Source organism: Eublepharis macularius, chromosome 5, assembly GCF_028583425.1.
Source record: "Eublepharis macularius isolate TG4126 chromosome 5, MPM_Emac_v1.0, whole genome shotgun sequence".
In the NCBI taxonomy this organism is placed as follows: domain Eukaryota; kingdom Metazoa; phylum Chordata; class Lepidosauria; order Squamata; family Eublepharidae; genus Eublepharis; species Eublepharis macularius.
The window spans coordinates 55,827,817-55,845,704 of record NC_072794.1 but is presented as its reverse complement, the minus strand read 5'-3'; the positions used below and the strand labels follow the sequence as shown (position 1 = coordinate 55,845,704).

The following is a 17,888-nucleotide window of genomic DNA, read 5'->3' as shown; positions in this document are numbered from 1 at the left end:
TGAATGGGGCACTAATCTGTATAGAAGAGCAGTATATAAGCACGTTATTATAAATAAATCTCTGACTACCAGCATCAACTTTTCTAGGGTCACAAGGGACTGGTGTCATGAGGGGCACAAAGAGAAGAGGAAGGAGTGGAAGATCTGTTTCCAGAGCTCCTTCTGCTCATGGTTTATATTAGAGACACCATGTGCTATACAGTGTAAGTAAAGAAAATCCCATTTTAGTGTTTTTGCTTCCCCCACTTCACATACACTTCATAAAATCTACATCTGTATTACCATTTCATATCCATACAGTTTTTCTTTATCTATCACATTACTTTTGTATATACAGCTTAGTATGCCAACCACAGCAATTCCACCACAGGAATATCATCAACATATGACCCAAGAAGCAGCTATATTTATATACAGGAACTACACAAGTGTGGCATAACACACAGCATAAGAATTTTTTTTTAATGGTAAGCAGTTGCCATGGCTTTCTCAAAAGCACTACACATTTGTATCATCTTATTTTAAATTGGTAGAAAAAAATTATATACCTCTAAAAAACTCAGGAGTTGGATCCTGTCAAATGAGGTAAACACTGAACAAATCATAAGTAGTTGTGAAAGACACCTTAACTGTATTTTCCAAATACAGAAATGTGTAAAAGTGGCTTAAAACAAGTGATGGATACGTTTTATGGGCAAAAGATGTGATTCAAATCAGATCATAGCCCATTTTAAAAACTGAATAGTGAGGTTTCCATGCTGATGTAAGTCTGAAAATAAAGTCATAAATATTTATGGAGGTAATATCTTCCATTGTTAAAAGTGATTTATGTGCTGGCCTCTGTTAAGCTTTTAATTAAACAAGACTTACCTGCTTTTAACAACTTTGCATTTTTTATATTAACAGATTTACAAAGAGAAAAAATAGATTCTGAATAAATCATATTCAACTTTATCACCCTAAAATGGCGATAATGCAGCACCCAGTAGGAGTCACATCAGTACATTCAAGGCGGTGAAAAATAGGCAGTACAAAAGCTATTAAGCAAGACTACAAAAAGGTTAGTGAGATGAAATGCAAAGACCAGGATCACTCACTGCACTTACTACGTTTAAGCCTTAACAACCAAAATGAAGTTTTAAAAAATTTAGGATGTTTATTGCCTTGAAAAAATTTGTATTTTCTCCAGTGAATTACAGTCACAGAAGTAGACAAATGTATGCTCAGTCAATTTGAAAGTCTGTATTAGCGTTTCTCAACAGGAAGCAACGTTGCTAACGAAGTGGTAAATTCAGTGTTAATGAGTGGCTTCACTGTTGCCACCTCTGAGGTAAAACCTTTCATGTTCCATGTTCCATCCATCTGTTCTGGTGTTAGGGGTTCAGAGAAAGAACAGACGCTTCCCATTTAAAGCAACTTTGTTGGTACCCCCTGAACAGCAGGGTGGTAAACTAAGAATATCATGTTAGCTCGGAGATGGCAATTCTCATTATCAGAATGGCTTCAAGAAAACCTTCCACAAGTCTGCATGAAGATACCAAGCTGTGTTGCTTTTACATACAAGACATTTTAAATGCACAAATACTCTGGATTATAATTGTGTAACAGAACACTTTTATATACATTAGATAAAAATTGTGACTCAGATTTTAATTTAAATGAAATACAGGCCCTGAATTTTTGTGAGAATCAAACAGCTAAAAGAAGCTGGTTAAAAATTCAGAAAATAAACTGGTGTTTCCCCTCAATCTACTTCCAGAGTAAGTATTCACACCACTTATTTCAGGGATCAGATGCATTCATGTCGCATATCCAATCCCTGTAATCCACACAAGTCCGAAATTTCAACCAAGATTATATCATCATCTACACATCTAAGGGGTTACTACAGGACATACTTCAGCTGTGCCATCTGCATGTAGTTAGCAAACAGGTACTTCAGAGAAACAATGCCAGTCTTTTTCAGGAACACTGCCTGATGCACTAATGCAGCAGAAAGATTATGGAACACTGATGTGCAGATCTTGAGATAAAACCAAAATTAAATTATTACAGTTTTCTCAGTGATGGATCTGGATTCAAGGTTTGGGGTTTTTTTATGTTTAACTAGGTCATATACTGCACTTTAAATGCGTACAAATTATGGATTACACTCTTGGAATCAGCAACATTTGTCTTTAAATTTATTCCAACTGTGAAATAAGCACTACGTTTCAGACATCTGAAACTATAAAGCAAAAATAATAGATGGTTTCAGCCTAGACCTGTATTCCATTTAATGGACTGATCTGTTTCAATTTCAGGAATAAGTTAAGATTTTTAAAAAGCATTTGTGTGGGAATACTGTAATGGTTAAGAAAACAATAAATGAGATGCTACTGTAGAAATGGAATAATAACTAAATATGTATGTCATCTCAAACGCTAGTAATAAAATGTCTAATTGTAAAAAACGTTTATGCTCTGAAGAGTCTGAGCATAGTTGTTCTTCAAGATGCCATCAACAACATCATCCATTCCTTAAGGACCTCAGGTGGCAGTGGGAATCCTTGGCCAACATTTACTTCATTCAAACCCTACCTTTCTCCACAGTGTGGAGCAGCTTACAACAAGCAGCTTGTTCTCCCCTCCTTAAAAGATGAGAGAGGCACCCAAAATCATCCAGTTAACTTCATAGCCAAGTGGATACTTGAATCCAGGCATCTCCAGACAAACTCCAAAACTCTTACACTATACAGACCATTAACTACTACACTACACTGACTTCTATACTCCCACTGTACATTTCCACACAAGTTTGTAAACCAAACTGTTCAATCAACTTCAATTTTATAAAGAACTTTCGCTAGAATTCAGTATTACAAATCACTACACTAAACTGAATGCATATGCCTCTGGTAGAAATACATTTAAAAAACATTTCTTGGGAAAAATGAAGATTCAAAATAACATGCTGTTATGGCTAAAAGTAATTTAAACCATAGTAACACAATGTCTAATTAATAAACTGTCTCAACCCAAAGTTACTCAACAGGGGACCATCCACAGCCAAGGTAGGGGTTTTTGCATACTTGGGGGATACCGTAGGTATGCAAAGAAAAGGCAAAAATATACTTAAAACAGTCCAATGAGGGCTAAATAATCTTCAGAAGGGACAGAATTTTAAGAGCAACTGAAGTGTCAGCTAAAGGAATGGGGGAGCCAGTTTGCCCAGGATACGTGCTGAGAGTTTAATTAATGCTTGAGGGAGACTTTGAAAGGGATTTCCAAAATGTTCTTCCAAGCAGGCCTGAAGCTTGTTTGGGTCTCCATACATTACAGCTACAAATGTAATTCAGGTTACATTTCACAATTTCAGATTTCTAATAACTACTCCGTATGGCAGTAACTTAGCTAACAATTCTTCTTTCAGGAAGTAAGAAAAAAGCAGGTCTTAAATATCTCCTTTTCATTTTTTGCATAAACATTTCATTTTCTAGAAAAATCTTAACGAGTTCTGTAGCTATAGCTGCCTGTAGCCATATAATGTAAGCTTTAAGAAATGAAGCACAAAGGTCAGATCTGTCTACAAGATGACAGATCATCACTTAAATGCCTCAGGCTAGTCTTATTGTCTCGGAAATCTCAAACATCAGTATTTTTGCAAACTATCAGCACTTGCTATAACACCCTTACCACACTACATCTTGAGGTTACTACAGAAGAAATGAGGTGATAATTGCATATTAACATAATTATTCTGTAATCCCCTCTGAGCAAACTTCCTAGGTCACTCAGTAATTCAGATTAGATTCAACCTTCCTGTCATATCTATGCTGCCCACTTTCTGTTCATTAAGAATTCTTTGAAACAAAAGGTAGTTAATTTTACTCTTTTATGTACATTATTAATTGTATTTATTACAAGTAGGTTAATATACACTGAATACCTATTTTATAATGGCAACCTTTTCCATGTAATATGGTTACACAAATTGTAACAGAATCCTCATTCAAATGCTAACTCATTTAAACACAAAACCAAATTAAATGTTATGCTAGTGCCTACTGGCACAGTTACATTTAAGGGTTTGTCAAATTCAATTAGAAAGCAATATAGGTTAGATTTAAGGACCATGAGCAGAAGTATAGCCACTAGCATTGTTCTGCAAATTCTTAGACGAGCACTAGCAGAAGTGCTTCTGCAGTGCTATTATTGATAGACAAGCACTTATCTATCTTCCTTTTGCACTAACAGAAGCACATCTTCAGATTAAGTTTTATTTTTCTCATTAATGCTACATTGGATACAGCCATGAGTAGAAGACACCTTCCACACATAAAAGGTCATCTGTAAACTCAGCTTTATGTTATAAAAGGTAATACAAACACCACAGAAACTGCAGGTATGGGTAACAGAACTAGTAAAACATATACATTGTTTAGTGTCTGAAAGAAACAAAATGATGCTCTTCCAATATCCATTTTCATACAAAGGCACTACACCACCATACAACAAAAACAGGAATATCAAAGAATCAGCTGTTTCAATAAGTCCTAGAGGGTTGTGTGCAATTTCAAACATTATAAGCTATAAATGCAAGACTCAAATTACAAGCAACATCCCAAATCATTAGGGGGAAAGAACACTTATGCCATTCAGATTCATTACTCATGATAGACAAAAGTTACTTGGATTATATTTTTATGACACAGGGCAAATGAATTTATACCCATTAATAACTTAGATGAAAAAAAATCTGTTCTAAATATCAGGATGGAAAAATGTCCAAATATGACAACTATATGTTGCTGTATTTACACAACTAGACCTACATACCTTCATACCAGAATTGAAAGGTCTTCAAATGCTTTGGAACATGTCAGTTTTCTATTGAGATTTTGAAAATAGTATTTATTTTCAGAAGAACTTGAGCATGGAAAGTGTTCTCTTAAGAATCCCTGTAGTATTTGTCAAATTTATTTTCCTCCATTTGGGCATAAAGTATTGTCAAACAGAGATGGGCACGAACCAGAAAAAGATGAACCATGAGGTTCGTCGTGTTTCACAAACCATGAACTTTCACAAACCTGCCCCGGTTCATGAATTGGTTTTGGTTCGTGAAAATGTCACTTCTGAGCCACCAAATCACCACTTCCAGGTCAGCAGAAGGTCACTTCCGGATCAGCAGAAGTTCTGCAGGAAGTCCATCCTCTGTTGCCTAGGAAACTGACTGACCGGCGCCAGGCTGTCTGCAGTGATGAACGGAAAAATGAACCAAACAAACCAGCCTAAAGTTCATGGCGGTTTGTCAGAAATGGGATCTGACGAACCGCAGGTTCACAAACCATGAACTGGCCTGGTTCATCACGAATTTTGGTTCTTATTTCAGTTCATGCCCATCTCTATTGTCAAATCCTTCAAAATTAAAATTATATACTTCTAATTGCCGGAGTATGTACATAAGAAGTTTAACTTGATCCTGCAACCTCAATAATAAAACAAAATAAGCATTTGACCAGCATGTAGAAGTGCTATAAATCCCAACAAACCAGAGCCTTTAAAGTTTAGCTATAAAATGATGGATTCTTCTTTCTTAACCTATGTTACATGTATTATGCATGTTCTATTAACAAAACCAACCTATTTGTAAAAAGGTAAAAATGCCCTAAGCTAAATTAACACTATAGTGTTTTCCATTTAGAGTAGTGAAATGTCAAGAACCGGAAAATTTGTTTTGTGAACTAAGAGCTTAGTATGCACCTTTGTCACATGACTATCTTTAAAATGAATATATTTTTCAGCGGCAAGTAACCAGCAGTTTCCTCTAGCTGCGATTCAACACTCATTAAAGCTGCTAACAAGTTTTTGCTTATTACATACTCAATTTTTGTTTCACTTACTATTGCTGAGACATCCGTTTAGTATAAATTTCAATAATTTAAAGCCACATCCATAGATGCTGCTCTAGCATCTATTTTTTGTTAATTTGAAAAACATCCAAAATAAGAGTAACATCTGAAAATCTGAGCAGCACCACTCAAAACATGGAACTACTTGCACGCTTCCCATACAGCTTATGCTAAATATTTAAAATGAAATAAAACCTTTCTAATGTGCAAGTAATGCAATACAATAAAGCTAATAGCACCAAGGAATTTTATACTGATTTCTAAATGCTGTGATTTTATTTAAAATCATGCATACCATCTGAACAAATTCCAATTTTCCTTCAGTTGATTCAGTATCAGTTTATTTCTTCTTTGTAACACATCATAAGACATAGCTTACTGTAATCAGGCTGACAGTATCTGGAAGTGTTTCCATTAAAAACTACATTCCCGGAAAGGTCCCATAGCCTCCATTTTTCTGCCTCCTCCTCTTATTCTCACCTACTAGTCAACCTAGCTTTATTTTGGACAACTTTTCTTCAGTTTTCTCTCCTTCCCTATCCCGGCATTCTCTACTTGGAAACACTATGTGGTGACAGTTGCCAGGCTAGGCCAGACACAGTTACACATTAGGCAACTTGCAAGGGCTTGTGAAGGACACCTCATTTGCCCCTGTACCACCTTTTCCAACACTATTTATTCTTTCCCTTCTCCTGACAACCCCCGTATCCTCACCCTTCTCTGCTTCATTCTCTCCTTTCCACCTACCCACAAAACTAGCATTTATCACCTTAGCTATATTTATTATCTATTCACTTCATTTTTACCCCACTTTCCTCCACAATGGGTACTCCAAAACAGTCAACATCATTCTCCTCTTCACCACGTCTCACAGAATGCCATCACAGCAAGCAGCTGGATGCTGCATCCTCCCTTGCCATGGGTGTGCTGGGTGCCGTTGCCTCCTCTGCTACAGGGTTTGGAAAGGCCAGGCTGACCCCTCCTGCCAGTATTGACTGGCTAACGTATCCTGAGTGTTTTCCACACAGTCACTTTACAGTGTTTTAGAATCAATTCTGCTTCCCATGTTCTCCAGAGTTCTGCACACAGAAGGGAGTCATGGAAAGCAGAAACGGTTTTTGTTCGTCTTTTCCTAGCTTTTTTTCCTCTGCACACATTCCATGGGTTTTTTTTAAGCTACTTTAAGTTGCCGCTGGCACATGTTATGTCCATGCAGAATCAAAAACTCCTGTTCTGCTTCTCATGCCTCCCTCTTCCTTCCCCCCAGGAGCTGATTGGTCTCTCTACCGGTAACCACTCCCACCATCCTCAGCTCTCTGAACTCCTTTTCTGCCATTTTTATCAGTCATAAGGCTGCTTCTCCATTTGTTTCCTTCTTCCCAAGTATGCACACACACACTTTTTTTTTCAAAGGCGGGATCGAGTCCTAAAATTGCTGCTTATTCTCTGCTGACTTTAAAAGCTAGGTAAGGGTTAAATGGCTGCTTTTCTCTTCCTCCCTTGGGGGTATGTACACACTCTCATTTATTTCTTTTCAAAGATAGAAATGAGTCATAAAGTTACTGCTCATTCCTCCTAGCTTTAAAATCCAGGAAAAGGTTAAATGGCTTCTCTTAATGCCAAAGAGGGGGGGGGGACCTTTGTGAAACAAAGTGGCAGGGAAGTTGCTGGGAGGGAATGAATCAGCAGCATTTTAACCCTTTCCTGGCTGGGGTTTAAAAAAAATGAGAATGGAACAAACAAGTACTTGTTTTTCCACAGAACTCTGCCACCAACTGCCTCTCCAGTGGCCATGAGATAGTCCAATCAGCAAATACAGGGATTGTGGAGGGGGGGTTCCCAACACTGCAACATTATGACAAATAGTTTTTTTAAAATTATTATAGCTGCAGCCCCCACAAAATGCAGCTTCAAATAGACACATCTCAACTCATCAGCAGACACCAAATCGCCTCAAGGAGAATGTTGTTGTTGTTGTTGTTGTTGTTGTTGTTGATAAGGTTGTGCAGTGCAGAATGATGGGACCCCAAGCTGTTTCAGCACCAATCAGCATGACTGCTCAGAATCGCCAGCTTAAAATATGTTGTGCAGAGTGGGTCCTGGCATTCTTAATGGCCAACCCGCCCCCACTTCTGTAAATTAAAATTAGAATGTGCAACTGGTCCAAGGTCACCCAGTGGGTTTCCATGGCAGAAGGGGAATTTGAGATCCTAATCTGAAACTCTAACCACTACTACACACTAGCTTTCATGAAATGGCTGTTGTTCAACAGTAGCAAGCAGCCAGGCCTGGGTGAGTCATGCTAGTCAGGTGGTAGCAAACTGTTTGGTGATTGCTGCTGGAGTATGGCCCTGATGAGTCCTTTCTAAGAGTGTGGGATTTGGGTTTCCAGTTCAGGAAAAATACCTGAATCGGATCCGATTTGCAAAGATTCGGGATTTCCGAAACGGCCCCTGCATACCAGGGCTATTTCGGAAACAACGAATCAAAGATTCCTGAAGCTATCTGTATAGCTTTAGAAAGCTTCGGGTCAAGGGTTTGAAATGCTCCTCTCAGCGCCGCTGCGCAGCGGCACAGAGAGAGGCATTTCACCCTTGAATCAGCCGCTTGTCGGGGGTTTCCCAACAAGTGGCTGAGTGCAGCCTGCGGGGGTGAAATGCCCCTCTCCCTGCCACTGCGCAGTGGCACAGCAAGAGACATTTAAACCGCAGGAGCACCTGTTTGTCAGGGATTTCTCCAACAAGTGGCTGAGTGAAGCCTGCGGGGGTTTAAATTTCCCTCTCCGTGCCACTGCATAGTGGCACATAGAAGGGCATTTCACCCTCAAATCAGCCACTTGTCAGGGGTCTCCCCAACAAGCCGCTGAGTGCAGCCTGCAGGGTGAAGTGCCCCTCTCCCTGCTGCTGCACAGTGGAACGAAGAGGGACATTTAAATCCCCAGATCAGCCACATGTCGGGGGTTTTCCCGACAAGCAGCTGAGTGCAGTCTGCTGGAGTGAAATGCCCCTCTTCCTGCCGTTACATAGCGACACAGAGAGGGACATGTAAATCCCCTAATCAGTCACTTGTCAGGGGTTTCCTTGACAAGCGGCTGAGTGCGGCCTGCCAGGGTGAAATGCCCCTCCCTGCCGCTGCACAGCGGCACGGAGAGGGACATTTAAATCCCCAAATTAGCTGCTTGTCAGGGGTTTCTGCGCAGCGGCACGGAGAGGGACATTTAAATCCCCAAATTAGCCGCTTGTCAGGGGTTTCTGTGCAGCGGCATGGAGAGGGGCATTTCACCCCCGAACCAGCCTGCGGAGGTCAAATGTTCCTTTCCCTGCCACTGAGAAGCCGCAAGCAAAGGAGTATCCCTCCCCTTGGATCAGCTGCCTGATCCAGGAAAGGCTGTAGTAATACAAAAGGTGTCTTGCAAGGTGCACTTAATCAGCTACTCAACCAACAGCACCTGCCGATAAAGTATGAACAATCTCACAAATAATTATGGAAACAAAGTACAATTGATGTAAGAATTTTGCTATCAATTTTAAAGTGCTCAGTGCCAAATGAGACCGCCCTGATGTGCGCTGAATACAGCACGTGAACATTTTCTTGATTGATTGTAGTTTTGTATTGGTGGTAATAAAATTAGCCCCAGAGGAATTGGAATGAGCTGTGAAACAAGCTGAGTGTTCAAGCTGGCAGCTTGTAGGGTCGGGAGAGCCCCCAGCGGGTTCTCCGTTCTTCCTTGATATCCACCTGATTGAAAGAAGAGAGAACGAATCTTGTCAATTTCAGTCATACACCGACTACCAGCCCTATCGGGTTGTTTCATTTGTCCACCATAGACTGCATGTTGGAATAATACTCCACACTTTATAAGGGATCCTCTAGGGTTTGATGTCAAGAACAAACGTAACCTTGAAGATTCAAAGTTTTTTCCCTGTTGGATTACCTTAAAGGGACATGGTCACTACTTACCTTTTACACTTGTAATTTATGTATTGTAATGATTGTAAAATTTGAATAAAATAAAATTTGTATAAAAATTCATTTGGCACTGAGCACTTTAAAATTGATAGCAAAATTCTTACATCAATTGTACTTTGTTTCCATAATTATTTGTGAGATTGATCCAGGAAAGGAACATTTAAATGCCCTTTCCCTGTCGCTGCAAAGCAGCGGGGAAAGGGCTTTCCCCCCTTGGATCAGCAGCTTGCCAAGCCGCTAATGGAAGCCGGACAGGGTTTACAATGCCCCTTTCCATGCCACTGTGCAGCAGCATGGAAAGGGGCACTGTAAACCCTAGCCGGCTTGGATTAGTTGTTTGGCGGTGGATTCCCCACCAAGCAGCTGATCCAAGTGGGTGGGGTTTAAATGCCCCTTTCCATGCCGCCGCGCATCAGTTTCTCCAGATTTCCAGGCTTTCTTTCTGTCAGTGAAAGGGAGTAGATCCCTTTCTGGAGCTGTTTAGGCCTTTGAGAAAGGACTAGGGGTGTGCACCAGAAAAAAATTCGGGTTTCTCGCTTCAGCACGGAAAGGGGCATTTAAACCCCAGCCAGCTTGGATCAGCTGCTTGGTGGGGATTTCCCCACCAAACAACTGATCCCTGGGTTTAAATGACCCTTCCCATGTTGCTGCGCATCGGCTCAGAAAGGGGAATTTAAACCCTGGGACCAGCTGTTTGGCAGGGAAATCCTCGCCAAGCAGCTGTCAGCAGGGATTTAAATACCCTTTTTCAGGGTCAGGTAAGTGGGGTGGAGGGGTGTTGGCGGCGGGGGGCTGGAAGCTTCCCCCTCACTTCAGTATGCTCGGAATCTTTACGGAGCAAACCAAAGCAATTTAAATACCCGAATCCAAAGCAGCTTGCCACTTAGGGTTTCAGGTGTTTACAAAGCTTTTTCCTGCTTCGGATAAACCAAAGCGAGAAACCAAATTTTTTTTCTGGTGCACACTCCTAGTCCTTTCTCAAAGGCCCAAACAGCTCCAGAAAGGGCTCTGCTCCCTTTCACTGACAGAAAGGAAGCCTGGAAACCATACCATTCAATTCATTTTAAAGGGGTCTCCTAGTAATACCTGTTAAAGGTATTGCATGAGAAATAATTAGTTTTACTACAAAAATACCGCTTTAGTACAAAAATAGTATCTATACATGTAATACAAAAATATATCTTATAAAAACACTGAAAAATCAATTTCATTATTAAGCCCTTTAGGAGCAAAACTGTCCATTCTAAAAATCCACTGGGCTATTGCCTGATTTAACAATCTGTGTGTACTCTCACCAGCCTTAAAAACTTGCTGTAATGAAAATTTAAATTCCCGTTCATGATTATGATAAAGTGCAAAGTGCTGTGCTCTGATGCCTCCATGTTTTTAGTACAGATTCTTGAGAGGTGTTCTTGAAATTGGGTTCTAATAGAACGTGTTGTGCTGCTAATATATATTAAGGAACATGTGCATTCTATGATGTAAATTACATTGGTCGTTGACCAATGAACATGTTCCTTAATATATATTGGCAGCACAACACGTTCTATTAGAACCCGTTTGTTAAAGTGGTTTCCTGAACGGCGAAACAAATTTAGGAAACGAAGATGTAATGCTCTCCCCCCCACACACACACCAAAAAGTACATGTGCTTTGATACAGGTAGACAGGAACTGAGCCAGCAGCAGCAGGAGGCAGCATCTATAACTGTTTTCCTTCACAGCAACCAACCAATCCAATCCCAAGGGGAGTCAGACCTAGCATAGCATAACTCCATTCTTCAACGCTTCCTAGGTAATGGCATTCGGTGGCTCTTTTTTTTTTTAGTTTTCTAAACAACAAAGGGGATACAGAAAGAAGTAAGAAAAAAACAGAAATACCCATTATACTAAGGAGAAATTAAGATACCCTTTACACAGACAGTCTAAAGCACAATCACCATACATTAATTGAATATCATGTTCAAGCCCACAACAACCATTCTCAGAGACATTTCCTCTCTCTTCCACTACATCACACTATTAAACCAAGCACCAAAATATTATTATAAAGTATTTAACAATATTTGCCACTGTACCCCTCCTAACTCCGAACCAATAGCACAGAACACACCATGATTTGTACATTTCAATTCTGGCTGCACAAATTGTTATTTTATCTTTCCAGTTTTCTCTGTTTGGGCATTCTTCATCTTTCCATTTACTTGCCATTGCATATACCTCAAAGATTCATGTAGTATTTTCTCAATATTATCTGGCATTATTCCCAACAGTGTAACCTCTGGTTTCATTGCAAAATCCATTTTTAAGATCTTTTGAATCTCCGCATATATTTCTTTCTTTTCTGCCGCTTCTAGCTTTATTAACCTATCATTTGGATTCCAGATATAATCGGTAATCCAGATCAGGCCTGAGGCTTGATAATATAGCTTAGTATTTGGTACACCTAAGCCTCTTCTTTTTTTGTCTTGTAACACCTTGAATCTGATTCTTGTTCTTTTGTCATTGCAGATAAATTTATTTATTTGTTTTTGCCAGTTTCTCAATGTCTTTTCTTGTATCTTAATTGGAATCATTTTAAATAAAAAATTAAATTTTGGAAAAATGCTCATTTTTATTGTAGAAATTCTTCCTAGCCAAGATAATTTTAATGTAGACCATCTTTCAAGATCTCTTTGTAATCTCTTCCAGAGAACTTAAATCAATCGATCGATCGATCGATCAATCGATCAGAGTATTCACAGTAGTCTTTAAATAATGTGTCTTTTTGTCCTGTCAAATTAATGCCCGAGTATTTCACTTGATTTGTTGCTATCTCACATCCTGTCATTTCCTTGATTTTCCCCCCTCTTCTTCTTTCGTTAAAAATTTAGAAATTATTTTGTTTTCTTATTAACTTTAAATCCCGAAAAGGAGCCGAATTTTGTCAGATGTTCTATGACATAGAATACTGACTCATGTAGATTCAAGATTGTCAGGACCACATCATCAGCATAATTTTTCCATTTGAATTCTTCACCATCTACACTTAAAACCTTTAATTTCAGAATCTTGTCTCATCTTTGATGCAAAAACTTCCATTGCTAAAATAAATAGTTGTGGTGATAGTGGACATCCTTGTCTGGTCCCCTTTTCAATCTGAAGACCTTCTGTTGTCACTCCATTAATCAAAATGTTTGCATTTTGCTTTGTATAAGTTTCCTGTATCCAATTCTCGAATTTGGGACCACAATTTAAATTTCCTAGTATTTTTTGTAAGAAAGTCCAAGAAAGATGATCAAATGCCTTTTCAGCATCTAAAAACTTTGTAACTTTTCTTCTCCACAAATTCCATTACATCTACTACAAACCTAACGATATACCTCATTAATCTCTTAGGTATAAATCCTGTCTGATCTGGGTGTATTATTTTTGCTATACATTTTCTTTGCCTTTCTACCAATATTGAAAGTAAAGAGTTTATAATCTACTTCAATAACATTGAAGATTTTATAATCAATAATGAAATGGGTCTATAAGATTGAGGTAACAGGGTCACTATCTTCTTTATAAATCAAAGTTATATGAGTCTCTTGCCAGGTTTCAGGTAGGATCTTATCTTCGCTTATTTTGTTCATTACTTTTTAAAGTGGCAGTATCAGCTGTTCCTCCAAACATTTATAATACATTGCTGATAACCTCTCCAGACCTGAAGATCTATCTTTTTAAAGTCTTCTTATTGCCTGTGAGATCTCCTGTACTTCAATATTTTGATTTAACTAATTATCTTCAGGTGTAATCTTTAAGGTTAATGTTCCTTTGATGAAATCTTCCATACCTTATTCTCTTAAATTTTTTTCATAGTTTTGTAAAAGACAGAAAGAGAGAGACTGTTGGTGAATCTCTTTTTCCATATATGTTATTCCGTCCGACTTTTTTACTCCTATTCTTCTTTCCGATTCTTTTCTTAAGCAGTGAGCCAGGAATCTACCAGGCTTGTTCGAATGTTCAAAATATTTGTTTCAGAAAGCTTAGCTTTTTCTGCATTTCTTCAATTTGCAACATATTCAATTGGTTTTTCAATTGTTTAATTTCCATTAACATAGACTTCTTAAGTGATTTCTTATGCTGCCCTTCCAAAAACTGGATATTCTTTATTACTTCGTTCATCAGTCATATTTTCTTTCTTTTTTTGTGAAATCACAGCTATCAAATTTCCTCTCATGAAAGCTTTACTTGCATCCCAAATTATTGTACCAGAGAATTCATTTACAAGGTTCAATTTGAAAAGTTCCAAATCTTTCTTACACTTCCTTAAAACGTCTTCATGCAGTAATATGTTATTGTTCAGTCGCCATCTTCTTTTAATTTTGTCTCCTTGCCACTCAATCAATAAAGGATTGTGATTTGCATAAATTTTTGAATTTCAACCTTTTTAAAATTCGTTATTGTTTTCGATATCCCACTCATATCAATCCTGGAATACATTTGGTGTCTTTCTGAAAAAAAAAAAAGGATAATCTCTGGACTTTGGATCTGCAACTCTCCAGGCATCCACCAAATGTAACATTTCCATATATCGGAAAACAATTTTGAGGAGCCTTTCTCCTTTTGTCTTCTGGGATCTATCATCTTTTAAATTAATTACTCCATTCATATCCCCAAAAATCAGAATGTTCCCTTCTTGAAAATCTAATAATTTTTCATTCTCATAAAATTTTTCTTTCGCCTTGTTTGGTGCATACATTGATGTTAACATGCTAATCTTTCTGTCTAAGAGTTTTATTTTCAACATAATGTATCTCCCTTTGGTATCTTTCATTTCTTCAATCATTTTAATTCTTTGGTTCATTATATACACCGCTACACCTTTTTTCTTCTCATTTGCTGATGATTAGTAGACTTTATCCATTTTGTTATTTAAAATATGTTCATGTACTCTCTTTCCTAAGTTTTTTTTAATACACATAGTATCTACTTTTTGTTTCATTAACAAATTAAAAGTTTTGGATTGCTTTATAGAGGAATTTAAACCATTAATATTTATAGATAAAATACTGACTTTACTCATTTTTCGAATGTCTTTCTAATATTATTTTTCCAATTACTCATTTTTCTAATAGATCATTTTCTGGAGTTTTTTGTTTTTCTTCTCTACCTCTTATCTTTTTGATCAGGGGAGTTTTCTGTTGACAGTTCCTCAAAAAGTTGTTTAGCTTGTTCAATTATTGATATAAATCTTTTTCCTTTCGGTAATATCACTTCAAGAGTAAATGGAATTTTCCAAAGTATTTTATTTCATTCTCTTAAGAAATTAAAATCTTCCCTCTTTCTCAGCAAGGTTTCTGGAAAGTCTTGAAAAATCTGTATTTCTACACCTGAAACCAAGCACCAATACCCTGTTTTTTCAATATGAAATCTCTGGCGTTTGTTTGTCTAAATAGTTCGGTTTTTGTTTGTCTAAATAGTTCGGTTTTTGAACTTTGGGTTATTTGCTGCCATCAAGTCGCTGAAAAAGAAATCACATCAAACAGACAAAAGAATTTACTTTTAATACCAAGCAGTCAAAAGAATTTACTTTCAATTAACAGTACTAAAATTTATATATGAATAACTTTGAAATTAAATATAGTAATACTAATATTTACTAAATTGTCCATTCGGTCTTATCTTTATTCTTCCACTTCTTTTATCGTCTCAAATGAACATTTCCTATTTCCCCTTTAAAATTAACTTTCTTATCTCTCTTACGAAAACAAAGAGAAATTGGACTGAACAGCCACTGATATTTCCATATAATATTGTTTATATCTCTTGTATTTTGGAAAGTGGTAAAACTGTAAGATATTGATTTGATGGATAATTTGATGCTGACATAATATATGTGTCTGTCATAAAATTGGTTGTCTAAAAAGCATATGAGAAGTTTGAGATATTTACAGAGAGGAGATTAAAAAGATACCAAAAATTGCTATGCGAAAAAAGAAAGAGAAAACTAGATGACCCGGAAGAAGATTTTGATTTGGCGAATTTTATGGAAAAAAATCCAACAGACCCTGACTACCCAATCACAAACTATTACTGCTAAAATTAAAGATGCTATTAAAAAGTCAGAAGAACACAAGAGAGTATTAAACAAGAAGGGATGAATGTGTATGATAAGATCAAAAAGATATTTTAGACCTAAAGCATGAATTCACAGCAGGCCTGGTAGAGGTGCAAAAGACAGCTCTAAGAAATGCCAAGAAGACTGAGAAAGTCAAAAAACAATACAAAGATTTAGAACTAGATCAAAGAGCCTTTTTTCAACAATTGGAATCTGCAAATCAAAAGACTGAAACTCTGTTCAAACAAGGAATTCTACATTTTAGGTCTATTTCAGAAGATTTCCGGGGGGGGGGGGGATGGAAAAGGAATTTTGTGCTTTATTACAAGATCACTTTAAGATTGAATGTTCCTAGATATTGTCTGATATATAATTTCAAAATATGCAATTAGGAACAAAAAACCTCAAGATTTTGTGGTTAAATTTACACACACACAAATCCAGAGATTCTTCACTATTCAGATACTAACAATCTTCCAAAGTTCATATTCAGCTTTCCAATCCCTTGACACTGAAAGATAGAAGCTTTCTTCACAAAAGCTGCTTCAAGCAATTGCAATACAGAGTTCAAGTAAATACAAAGTAAAATAATACAGCTGAATATAGTATGTTTTTAACACTTAGGTATGTCTTGAAATCTTCTCACTCGAGTGTCTTTCAGTTCAGTATTTTTATACAAAAAGTAGTCTCACAGTAGAGATTCCAAAAGTTTTTTAGGTTTGGTTCAGAGTCAAATGTAATTAACAACTTATAATGGTGTCTCAGAGAATGGGAGTAAATGATTCGTGATGTAGTTATGATTCTGAAGTTCATGTCATCCTTTCTTATTTCTGTTCTTGAGGTCCTTGAAATTCAAGTTTGTTAATGTTAAACAGAGCCTTATATTCTTTTATCCTTCTTTCCCCTCCTTTTTTCAAACTCCACTTGCCATGGATGAAAACAACAGTGGAGAGGATTGTAAATCCTTTCCGGCTCTAGCTCTTTAGATAGATTCTAGCTTCTACTTATTTCTCAAAATCCTTGTAATAGGTTAAAAAAAATGAAAACAAAAGCAAAAACACCCCACCCCAACCTCCTATAATCCTGCATTTAACAAATATATATATAAAGAAGAGAAGGGGCGAAAATAGCGAATAAAGCAGATTTGTTCTGGCAAAGCCAATCTCAAACTCTCACAGACTTGATGAAAATCAGGCCAATTAGAGACTTATCTGCCTCATAACAGGTCACCTTGAGTTGTGCCATCTACCAGAAGAGCAAAGAGAGAGAAAAATCACCTTCTCTCCCACCAACATCATAGGTAAGACACCCTCTGTTAGTTGAGATCAGGGAGCTGCAGACAAAACTACTTCATCAATTCGCCATTCTTCCTTGGCATTGGGTGGCTCTCATTCACAAAAGACCAGGAAAGGGTGCTGCAGACACCACAGCACCATCAGCATTGTGTCACCAATTCCTTTCTGTGCACTTTTATACAGAATGCAAATAAGGCTGGTAAGCAACCGATGTCCACGCGGACATGCACATGTAGGGTTGAGGAAGGAAGGGTGTCCTCCAGCCTCTTGAATCCCTGGCTGCCACAAAGGCTCATGCTATGCAGACTAGGATGAAAATTGGAAATATTTATTTTATTTATAATAAATTATTATTAAAGAACAGCTGCACTGAGAAGGGCCCTGGCATGTGGAGGAGGTTGCCCGTTCAGTGGTCTTCTGCTGCTGTCCTTCACTTAGGTGCCATCACTGTGACTAAAAATGTCTTCCAAAGACAACAGGTTGAGGAACAGCAGGAGGAACTTCGTCCTGTCCAGAAAGACTTGTCTTTTCTGGGCTGTTCAGATTAAAACTGTTAAACAAGTGTTAATGTTGTGAAAATAGCAGACACTATGCACAGTCACACATGCACACCACATCTTTCCAGATGAGTATTTCATATGGAGAGACCA

The 17,888-nt window shown here is 37.7% G+C and overlaps 1 protein-coding gene across 4 annotated transcripts in view; it reads right to left on the bottom strand.

Annotated features, from left to right (window-relative positions):
* Window positions 1-17,888, bottom strand: part of ZNF644 (zinc finger protein 644) — a 74,588-nt gene that overhangs the window by 33,075 nt on the left and 23,625 nt on the right. The window lies entirely within an intron of this gene.